The 11,425-nt window shown below is 40.6% G+C and overlaps 1 long non-coding RNA gene and 1 pseudogene across 1 annotated transcript in view; both read right to left on the reverse strand.

The window, feature by feature from the left end:
* Positions 1-2,056: 2,056 nt before the first annotated feature.
* On the reverse strand, positions 2,057-3,492 carry LOC108523166 (26S protease regulatory subunit 7 pseudogene; annotated as a pseudogene).
* Positions 3,493-4,109: 617 nt separating this feature from the next.
* The window catches only part of LOC108523168 (uncharacterized), a 30,967-nt gene continuing 23,651 nt past the window's right edge, over positions 4,110-11,425 (reverse strand). The window contains exon 4 of the long non-coding RNA XR_001883738.1: positions 4,110-4,222. This is a non-coding gene — a long non-coding RNA (uncharacterized LOC108523168). The remainder of the gene's footprint in view (positions 4,223-11,425) is intronic.

Here is an 11,425-nt window from a genome sequence, read left to right on the forward strand (position 1 = left end):
ATTGTATATGGGAAATTTTCAAATAGTAACTAATATACCTGACATTTGTTCATTTTGGTAAATCATTAAAAACAGCTCCACAGAGTAGATATTATTGTTATCATCCTCCTTATACAGAGGAAGAAAAGGTGTGGAGGAGGGGAGGTAGGAGCATTAAGTAACTTGTCCCAGGTCATCTGGTTTATTGAAGTGCCAGAGCTGAGTTTGGGACCCCGCCTGTCAGTCTCCAGATCTCTGATTTGTAAATACTGTCTTATTGGAAGGGAGCACAGGTTTGTTTTCTCTTTTCTCTTTGCATGTTGGCTGGTGTTTGCTTCTTGGCTGCTGCCCCACTCACAGTCAGCATTTCTCTCTGTTGACCCCATTGGACACCAACATCAGAGCACCTGTGGTCCCTGGTGCAGCCTGAGGGCTCACTTTAATCAAAGTTTATGGCGCTGGCAGAAAGAAATCTGGCAGGAACCATCTTCTCAAGGATTCTCCCCCAGCCCCACTTGCTTCATTGTATCATAGCAACAATTGCCCATCCCTGCTTATAGGTCTGCTTGCCTGCAGAATGGCCCCCGAGCATCTGGAAAGCAAAAACCAAAGGGCACCGTGACCTGGCAACAGATCTTCTCTTCCAGTTTTGACCCAACCCACATATTTGTCACTTAAAAGGAAGAAAACTGGTTTGATGAGTGATTTCCAGGTTTTGGGTTTGTTATCTCTCCTGACAGCTGTTCTCCAGTATTTTGTGGGCCTGTGGAGTGGAAGAGCAAGAAACGTATTCTGTGTAGTCCAAGAAGAAATCACTGGAGGCAAATTTCAGCTCAGTGTAAAGAAGGCTTTTTACTTTTTTCAAACAATTGTGTTTGTTTCCATATGTAGGGAAAATGCTGGATGAGGGGGTATTTTCAGGGGCCCTGAGTTTTATAGGACTTTAGGGGTACACCCATCTAAATGCCTGGCCCTTAGGATCAGGACAGCTGGGCTGGAGAGAGGGTTAAGTGATATGACTGTGGGTACAGCAACTTGACTAGTGCCCACAGTTGGCAGGTTCTCAGCAAACAGTGTTTATTTAACTGACCTCATGAAGGTCTTATTATGCATCAGACACTATTGCAAGTATTCAGCAACTATTAACCCATTTCATTCTCATGACGTCCTTATGAGGTAGTGCTGTTACTGTGTCTGGGTGGAAGAGTGGTTGCAGTGGTTTCTAGTGCTCTGTCCAACTTTGAGATTCTATGACCAGGCTCTTTTGATTGGCACTGCTGATAACAGACCCAGTCAGGCAGCTGGACTGAACTGATATTTGATGGATTGTTGGATTATATTAGCCACCAGCTATCTCAACCCTAAGGGCCAGGCATTTAGATAGGCACACCCCTAAAGTCCTGTACAGTTCAGGGCCCATGAAAATGCCCCTTCATCAAGCGTTTGCCCCCATACAGACATGTCCATTAACAAATTCTTCCATTATCCTTGAAAGCATGCTCTGGCTGCTTGGAAAATAATCTCTTCTTCCTCTCCTTCTCATAATTAATTGCTACCAATTGCTATGCCAAAATCCATGTTAAGCTATACATGTATGTGTGTATCTATACACATACATATGTACATACACACATATTTGAGCAGGAGAGCAACAATCCATTTATGTTTTGGTAAGTTATTAAAACATGAGTCCAGTCTGATCTCATTCAGACCCTTCCTTATTTGCATAGCTATTTTAACGGCCTGAGATCTATTCATGTCCCCAAAGATCCCTTACTCCCTCTCTGTGAGCCCCTGGTACAGCTAAGTAAATAGCTGAACTGAGGTTTACCATGACAACAACTCATTATTTTTTTAAAAAAATTGCTTTATAATAAAAGGTGATAAAAACAAGATTGTGCTAAAAGACAATGTAATCAGAAGACAGAAAGTGAACACAATATCTAAAGAACCAGATAAGACTGTGAGAGACCAGGTCAGTACAAGCTGGTAATTACATTAAAATTGACACAATCTATCTGTTTTTCTTTTTTTTTTTTTTTTTTTAATCAATTTTGAAGCCATTTATTTCTTTATGAAGTGGTTATTAACAAGTCTATGTAAGGTTAGGATTCCAATCTAAAGTTTTCACCTGAAAGCCTTCAGGGTTCAGTTGTATGTCATGTAACGAGGAGTAGCACTGAATTTGGCATAAGACTTAATGACCTTATTTACAGCTTCCAAGAAATCCTTCTCAGTAGCGATTTTTCACCGTGCTCTGATGGCAAACATACCAACTTCTGTGCAGACGCTTCTAATCTCAGCACCAGTGCTATTTGGACACAGTCGTGCTAACAATTCAAATCTGATATCTCTTTCAACACTCATCGAACGAGCGTGAATCTTAAATATGTGGGTCCGACCCTCTAGATCAGGCAGGCTAAATTCAATTTTTCTATCCAATCTCCCTGGCCTCATCAGTGCTGGATCCAAAGTATCAGGTCTGTTAGTGGCATTTAGTCACTTTAATATTGCCTCGAGGATCCAAAACCATCAAAGGCTGATTTGATTCAGTTACCAACATTGTTCTCTGGCACTTCCATTGTCACCTCCAGCACCATCATCAAACCCGAGCCCCTCCAAGTAGCATCAATTTCATCAAAGAAGATACAGCAGGTTTTTTTTTTTTTGTTTTCTTGGGGGGGGGGGGGGCCATTTCCAAAGAGTTCACGAAACTCATTCGAGCCCCTCACTAACGTATTTCTGTACAGCTTCAGGATCCAATAACTCAAATGACGCATCGATCAGTACCGATTAGCAACGCCCGCGCACAGAGTGTCTTGCCTGTAGCCGGTGCGACCAAGAGCAGCACGCCCTTGGGAGCGCTCAATAGCCAAGGTTTACAAATCTCTGGATGAGTAATGGGGTTTCAACTACTTCGTCGCAATTTCTCAAGCTTTCCTTACAGCCACCACATCACTGTTGTGACATCAGTTTTCTCTTCCACCTGCATCATGGTAACTGTTGGTCATATCTTAGAGGCAATGGAATGTGAATTTTGATATTTATTTTCGTCCACCCACTCTCATCCCTTCTTCAATGTGCAGTAGGTGCCACCTGATCACTAAGGTCCACCACAGACCTGGCAAACTGCTTGTACGTTGATAATGTTTTTGGGTCCTCGATGCAGCCCTGATTATCTCTACACCTGGCGACATGTAAAGGTGTTACTCTGGAGTGTCTTGCTATCTGCAGCAAATCCATAGTGCTGGTGGGGCCAGGCCAGTGGTCAGTTCTTTAATAACCAGTGAGCTCATTATTTTCTTGAGAAGTTGCTGAATGTATCTTCAACTTGCTTGATCTGCCTAGAGTAAGTGCTCTGACCGTAAAGTTTAGCAAGGCAATATCCCCTCATCCAGAGCTCGGATGGGCTTGTCGTCCTTCTCATCCTCTTTGGTCTTCCGCTGATCGGCACCAAGGTAATCCGGCATTTTAGCAGCTCCAAATGCCACCTCTTCTTAATGATTACACAGCACCCTATCTGTTTTTCTTATAAGCTAACATTTTGCATAACTGATTTTCTGTGAGTAAAGTCAGGAGTTCTTTTTTTGTTGTTACATATATATGTATTAAAACCACAGAAACTCATAGCCTAGAAGAAGGAGAGAACAAAAGGAGAACCATTCCTTCTTTTATTCATGTAATTATTCAATAATAATGTATTAAATGTAAATTATGGCTAGTTTGGGGTTCCATAATGTGGAACTCATTTGAAAAACTATGAAAACAACAAAATTGATAAAAGGGTCAAGAAATGGGTGTTGCTAAAAGGCTGCAGAAAGTGGTTGTCTGCTCAAGGAAAAAATTGAAATTTTGTCAGTCAATACCTTTAATTATATGAAGAGTTATTATTGACCACATTAGTGGTCAATTATTTTTCTTTCCCAGTCAGAGAAAATAAGAGGAAATAGGCTTTCCCTACAGCAAGCAGAGTTTAGAAGCTGTAATGCCACCTCATTATGGAATTGTTGAGTCCATGAGACTGGGCTGTATTAGCAAAGGGCATAGCCTTGGCGTTGTTGAGCGATCAGGAGCTCAATGCCCTACTTTCTGTAGATCTCCATTACCCACCATGCCCACATACCCTCAATCTCAGTTCCAGCAAGACAGATTACTGGAGCTACTGCAGCCAATTGCATAATCAGTATTGCTGGGCAGTCTCTGTTCTGAGTCCAGCTCTGACTCCACAGCACACGTCCCAGGCCTGCGGACAGTGGGAAGAGCAGCAAGTTCTGTGTTAGGAAGCCTGGCTTGCAAGTCCTACTCCACATGTTGTTTTCCTTCTTTTGGCCCCAGTTTTCTCATCTGTAAAATGAACAAGTATTCCTTTCCCTCCCTCCCTCCCTTCCTCCCTCCCTCCCTTCCTTCCTTCCTTCCTTCCTTCCTTCCTTCCTTCCTTCTTTCTCTCTCTCTCTCTCTGTCCTCTCCCCTCCCCTCCCCTCCCCTCCCCTTCCCTTCTTTCTTCTTTTTTTGAGACAGAGTGTCACTCTGTTGCCGAGACTGGAGTGCACTGGCACAATCTCAGCTCACTGCAACCTCTGCCTCCTGGGTTCAAGTGATTCTGGTGTCTCAGCCTCCCGAGTAGCTGGGATTACAGGCGTGCACCACCACACCTGGCCAATTTTTGTATCGTTAGTAAAGACGGGATTTCACCATGTTGACCAGGTGAGGAACTCCTGACCTCAAGTGGTCTACCCACCTTGGCCTCCCAAAGTGCTGGGATTGCAGGCGTGAGTCACCTCATCCAGCCTAATTTTTGTATTTTTAGTAGAGGTGGGGTTTTGCCATGTTGCCCAGGCTAGTCTTGAACTTCTGGTTTCAAGCACTCCACACACCTCGGCCTCCTAAAGTGCTGGGATTACAGGCATGAACCACTATGCCTGGCCCAAGCTGGTCTTAATGCTAGTAGTTCTCAAACTACTAAAATTAAAGTGTGGTGAGAATCTATACTTACTGTATTTGGAAGGGGTGCTTATTGAAAATCCAGATTTCTATCCCTTTTCCCACATAAATTTGTGTTTATTTAGTCTGGATGGGGCACAGAACATGAGATTCTGCATATTAAAAAGTATCTGATAGTATAAGTTGGTTGAAGGTAAAAATTAAAATTAAAAAAGAGAATAAAAAGGTATGTGATACAAGTGATCCTGGGCTAGTACATTAGTTTGCTAGGGCTGCCATAACATACTACCATAATAGGCTGGGTGGTTTAAGCAACAGAAATTAATTTTTCTACAGTTCTAGAGGTTGGAACTCCAAGATCAAGGTGTCAGAGGATTTAGTTTCTTCTGAGGCCTCTCTCCTTGTCTTATAGATGGGCATCTTCTCACTATGTCCTCACATGGTCAACTCTCTGTGCATGGGTACTCCTGGTGTCTCTTTGTGTGTCTTAATCTCTTCTTATAAGGATACAAGTCAGATTAGATAAAGGCCTATCTTAATGGCCTCATTTTAACTTAACCAGCTCTTTAAAGGCCCTTTCTCAAATTTTGAGTTACCAAGGGTTAGTAACATATGAATTTGGGGTGACAAAATTCAGCCCCTAACAGCTAAATAATCTCTACAATTCTATGCCCAATGAAAGCTAGATCAAACCTCTCTGCAGACTCAGCCTTGTTTTGGGGTCTTGTTATGGAACCCTTGTGTTATTGCTAAACTCTTATTTTTACACATTTTTCATTTCTCTAGCTAAAGCTCCCAACCGTAATTTGGTGACATCTGGCCTTAGTGTCCTGGTTCTAATTGGTATTACCACCCTATCTAAAGTGCCTCCCACCTCATTCATGCCCATCCCTTCCTACCCCTCTACCTTCTCATTTCTGCATTTATTCAGATCTGTTATTGCCTCTGTTTATTGGTTTATTTGTTTCCTGTCTTTCTCCCCTACTAAACTATAAATTCCGTAGATCAGCCATGGAATGTTTTGTTCCTAGCACCATGAACAGTGCCTGGCATACAGTAGGCACTCATTAAATATTGATGCATGAATAAATGAATGAATAAGTGATGAATTGAGATGACCTTTAAGGTTTGTGTCTGTTCCAACCTAGAATTCAATTACCTTTTCCTTCTTTACTCTTCCACAGGGGTGGTATTTAAGAGGCTTCCCCTCAGCCAGAGGGAATAAGACATGTGGAATACTGAACCACATTGATACCTTTCTAGAGACCTGGGAGAGGTGAAAATTATGCTCATTTATTGTGCTATCAATATCTTAATCACCAGTGCGTTAACTGCCCTGGACCTAGAGTGCCTGGACTGTAATGCGAATAGGTTGATTACAGAGAGAGGCAGTAAATCAGCCAAGGCCAAATGTCACACACCACAGTGATATTGACAGTCCAGCAGATGATCTGCTTTGGCCCACAGCTGAAGTCTGGGTGTGATCATCAGTCTTCTTGCAGATGGTCAGAAACTCCTATTTATGAACTTTGGCCTGTGACATTTGCTAGCACAGCATAAGCCATTAGGCTTTTTCAGCTATGTAATTCCTTTAGGTTGATGGAAAGATGCTAGCATGTGTCAATAAAAGTGACAATAATTGCACAATATAAGTAATAAATGAGAAATAAAAATATTAATAATAGTATAAACAGGTAAAGTCTGAGGTGCACTAAAAATAGGTTAATTATAATCTTTGATTGGGTTGGCTCTACATACATGATACAATAAAATATCTTGGAAGTCCTAACCAGAGAAATCAAGAGAAAGAAATAAAAGGCATCAAATAGGAAAAGAAGAACTCAAAATATCTCTTTTCACTTATGATAAGACTGTTGACCTCGAAAACTCTGAAGACTCTGACAGAAGGCTGCTGGAACTGACTTCAGTAAAGTTTCAGGATACAAAATCAATGTACAAAATTGAGTAGCATTTCTATACAGCAATAATGTTCAAGCTGAGAGCCAAATCAAGAACACAATCCCATTTACAATAGGAAATCCTAAGCAAAAAGAACAAAGCCAGAAGCATCCCATTGCCTAACTTCAAACTGTACTGTAAGGCTACAGTAACTGAAACAGCTTGGTACTGTTACAAAAACAGACACATAGACCACTGGAACAGGATGGAGAACCCAGAAATAAAGCCATATACCTACAGTCATGTGATCTTCATTAAAGTTGACAAAAATAGGTAATGAGGATGGGATTCCCCCATTCAATAAATAATGCTGGGATAGCTGGCTAGATGTATGTAGAAGAATGAAATTGAACCTCTAACTTTCATCATATGCAAAAGATGAATTAAAGGTTTAAATGTAAGACCTCAAACTTTAAGAATCCTAGAAGAAAACCTAAGAGAGACCCTGTGGACATTGGCCTTAGGAAAGAACTTATGATGAAATCCTCAAAAGCAATTGCAACAAAAGCAAAAATTCACAAGTGACATTTAATTAAACTGAAGAGTTTCTGCACAGCAAAAGAAACTATCATCACAGAAAACAGACAACCTACAGAATGGGAGAAAATACTCACAAACTACACATCTCTCGAAGATCTAATATCCAGAATCTATAAGGAACTTAAGCAATTCAACAAGCAAAAAACAAATAACCCTGTTAAAGAGTGGGCAAAAGACATGAACTTCTCAAAGAAGACATACAGGCAGCTAACAAACATGAAAAAGATGTTCAACATCACTAATCATCAGAGAAATGCAAATCAAAACCACAATGAGATACCATCTCACACCAGTCAGAAGGGCCATTATTAAAATGTCATAAACGACAGAAGCTGGTGAAGCTGCAGATAAAAGAGAACACTTATACACTGGGGACGAATGTAAATTAATCCAGCCAATGTGGAAAGCAGTTTGGAGATTTCTCAAAGAACTTAAAGCAGAACTACCATTCAACTCAGAAATCCCATTACTAGGTAGATACCCAAAGGAAAATAAATCATTCTACCAAAAGACACATGCACTTGTATGTTCATTGCAGTACTATTCACAATAGTAAACACATGGAATCAACCTAGATGTCCATCAAAGGTGGATTGGATAAAGAAAATGTGGTACATATACACCATAGAATACTGTGCAGCCATAAAAAGAAAGAACAAACTAATGCCCTTGGCAGCAACATGGATGCATCTGGATGCCATAATCCAAAGGAACAGAAAACCAAATACTGCATGTTCTCACTTATAAGTGGGTGCTAAACACTGGGTACTCATAGACATAAGGAGGGCAACAATAGACATTGGAGGCTAAAAGAGGGGAGAGAGAGGAGGGCAAGGGCTGAAAAACTAACTACTGGATACTATGCTCACTACATGGGTGATGGGATCATTCATACCCCAAACCTCAGCATCACACAATATATCTGTGTAACAAACCTGCACATGTAGTCCCTGAATCTAAAATAAAAGTTGAAATTATATGAAATAAAAAATAAATATGCTTAAGAGGAAAAAATCAAATATTTTATAGCTACAGAAGGTAGTATTTTTAGATAGTTCTCATGTATATCCTCACTGAAGGCCTTGATTCCAGGCTGAGTTAATTGCTTTTTCCTTATATTTATTAAATTTGAGAGGAAAGATTTGTTTCTACATCTGTTTCCTCTACTAGAGCAGTGGTTCCTTGAGAGCAATGATCTTATTTATTTCTGTATCTTCTGCACCTTCTACATGTCCCTCAAAATTTGTTTATTGGATGAACGACTATCAAGGAGATTTAAATGTTGTTGATTAGTAAATATTGCCCAAATGTTTTAAGGCAGATTAGACTGAGACTCATTAATTACTGCTACTATCCTTCTAATATATCTTGCTCTCAATTATATTAGTTATAGAATGTTTAAAAACTGGTTTTTAGTTTAAGGTCAACATTTATTAGAATGGGAAGAGCTAAGAATGTTTGCAGGGAGGAAAGAAACCAGGAGAATGACACTTGCATGGCCCTCCTCTGGGAAAGCAAAGTGCCTTTCACATTATCCCAAGTCAGACATAATCAAGAAAGTAAATATATTGAAGGAGACCCAAATACCTGTGACACAATGCAAAGCATTTAAAAAATCATCTTGTGCTGCAGATGACACACATTGTTGCTCCACTCAATAGTGTATGTAATAGTAAATTGGCTGTAATTATTAATACCAATAATACTATTCACTGAGAAATCAGTTTATAATAGAGAATTATTCAGCCACCAAGCTCCTGGGGCTATAGCTAAGCACCTGCCAGAGAGGCAGTCATGAGGGGTTATTATTATTAATTGTGTGTCCAGTTATTTCTCCCTTAGGAATAGCAACAGTACACATGCCACATCTAAGGAGGGGAGGAGGGGCCCATCTGTGCTCACCCCACTGCTTCAGGGTCCTTCTAACAAAGAGATTGTGCTGGGGTGGCCCCAAGAACCTTCCAGCACGTCCTTAAGAAGCCTTCAGAGCTGCATCAAAGTGCAGCAGGGGAGACTACGGTGTGTTGTTCCCCTCTTCCTCTGTCACTTTCCATTCTCCTGCTCCCTTCCTTCCAACCCTGCTCTTTTCTGCCCGTTCTCAAGAAAATCTTTCCTCAGCTTTACCACTCTCTTGAGTTAATCTTTTCCATTGTGCTTCCAAGCAAACTTCTTTCTTTGAGATAGCTTGGGAAAATGATGAAAGGGCAGTGGTGAAGCATCCTTAAGTTGAATGGGGCTTTTTAAACAAGTTGTGAAATACACGTACAATTTACCATTTAAACCAGTTAAAAGTGTGTAATTTAGTGGCATTTAGTACATTCACAGTGTTATAAAACCATCACCACTAGGCAGCTTCAGAACATTTCCATCAACCCAAAAAAGAAACCTGTATCCATTAAGCTGTCACTCCCCTTCCCTCCTCCCACTCGGCCCCTAGCAATGACTAATCCACTTGTTGTCTCTAGGGATTTGCCTATTCTGAATATTTTGTATTCAGTATGTGATCTTTTGTGACTAGCTTCTTTCACTTAGATAGGTTTATCCACTTTGTAGCACACATCAGTTCTTCATTCTTTTTTATGACTGAATAATATTCCATTATATGGATATACCATATTTTGTTGACAGTTAATGGACATTTAGGTTGTTTCCACCAAATTTAGATTGTTTTAAGGATAGATTCTATGCAATATCTCTATATCCTTAATCTATTGAGATTTGGCTTCTTCTCTAACAAGGGTAACAACCAGTAATGATGACAGCCCATGGTTATGGGAGAGCTTGCCCTGTTCTGGACATCATACAGAATATGTTGCAAGCATAATCCCATTTAATCCTGGTAAGGGCAGAAGCTTGTGTAGTTTGGTTTCACACCAGGCATCCCAGCAGAAGAGTCAGGGCTAAAAATCTAATCCAGACCTAATTGGTTCAGCTGAACCCCTTGCTCAGGTTGTGTCTGTCCTGAGAGGGAGGCACTGAGCTCCACTGTGCCTAAAAGCAGCTCTGTTAAAACGGCTCTTTGAGGTAAACATTATCATTATTCCCAACTTATATTTAAGGAAAGTGAAAGTGAGAATTAGAGAGTTTCCGTAACTTATTCAAAATCACACATCTAACAAAGGGGCAGAAGCCTGGGCTTGAAGCCCGATCTGGGTCCAAATTCTTAGCCACTGCCCTATTCTAGGATAATTTTGGGGTGGACATCTGTGGCCTCTTTTCTTCTTCCAAGATTTTCTTTTACCATAATCCAAAGTTAAAGATGTATCTTACTCTGCGACCCAGAACATAATACACATATATAACAGAAAAAATTTCATGGAACTACACTTAACCTTAGTACCTGCAATACACTTTTCTATTCTATTTAGTTTTTTAAAAAGAAATACTGGTCAGGCTCTACTAAATTGGTTTCTAACAGGCTGTTGCCCACAGTTTAAAAACCACTGCTGAAGTCTATTTTTTTTTTCAGTCTTTATTTTACTCTACCTTTTCGTGGCATTTGACACTTAGATAAGCTTCTGTATCTTGAAACTCAATTTATTTGCAGATCACCCTTTCATGGGCTTCAGAACATATTTCCAGCTTTCCTCCTGCACCTCGACCAACATGTCTTATATGGCCTGGCATGGTGGCTCATGCCTGTAATCCCAGCATTTTGGGAGGCCCAGGTGGGTGGTTCACCTGGGGTCAGGAGTTCAAGACTAGCCTGGTCAACATGGTGAAACCTCATGTCTACTAAAAATACAAAAATTAGCCAGATGTGGTGGTGGGCGCCTGTAATCCCAGCTACTTGGGAGGCTGAGGTGGGAGAATCACTTGAGCTCGGGAGGTGGAAGTTGCAGTGAGCTGAGATCGTGCTATTGCACTCCAGCCTGGGCGACAAGAGTGAAACTCTATCTAAAAAGGGAAAAAAAAAAAAGTCCTGTATGTACTTCAGACACAAGGGATTCAAAACTGAACTCATTGTTCCTGCCTCCTTCTCCATCCTTTTTTTTTTTTTTTTTTT

Source organism: Rhinopithecus bieti, unplaced genomic scaffold (assembly GCF_001698545.2).
Source record: "Rhinopithecus bieti isolate Rb0 unplaced genomic scaffold, ASM169854v2 scaffold_71999, whole genome shotgun sequence".
Lineage (NCBI taxonomy): Eukaryota > Metazoa > Chordata > Mammalia > Primates > Cercopithecidae > Rhinopithecus > Rhinopithecus bieti.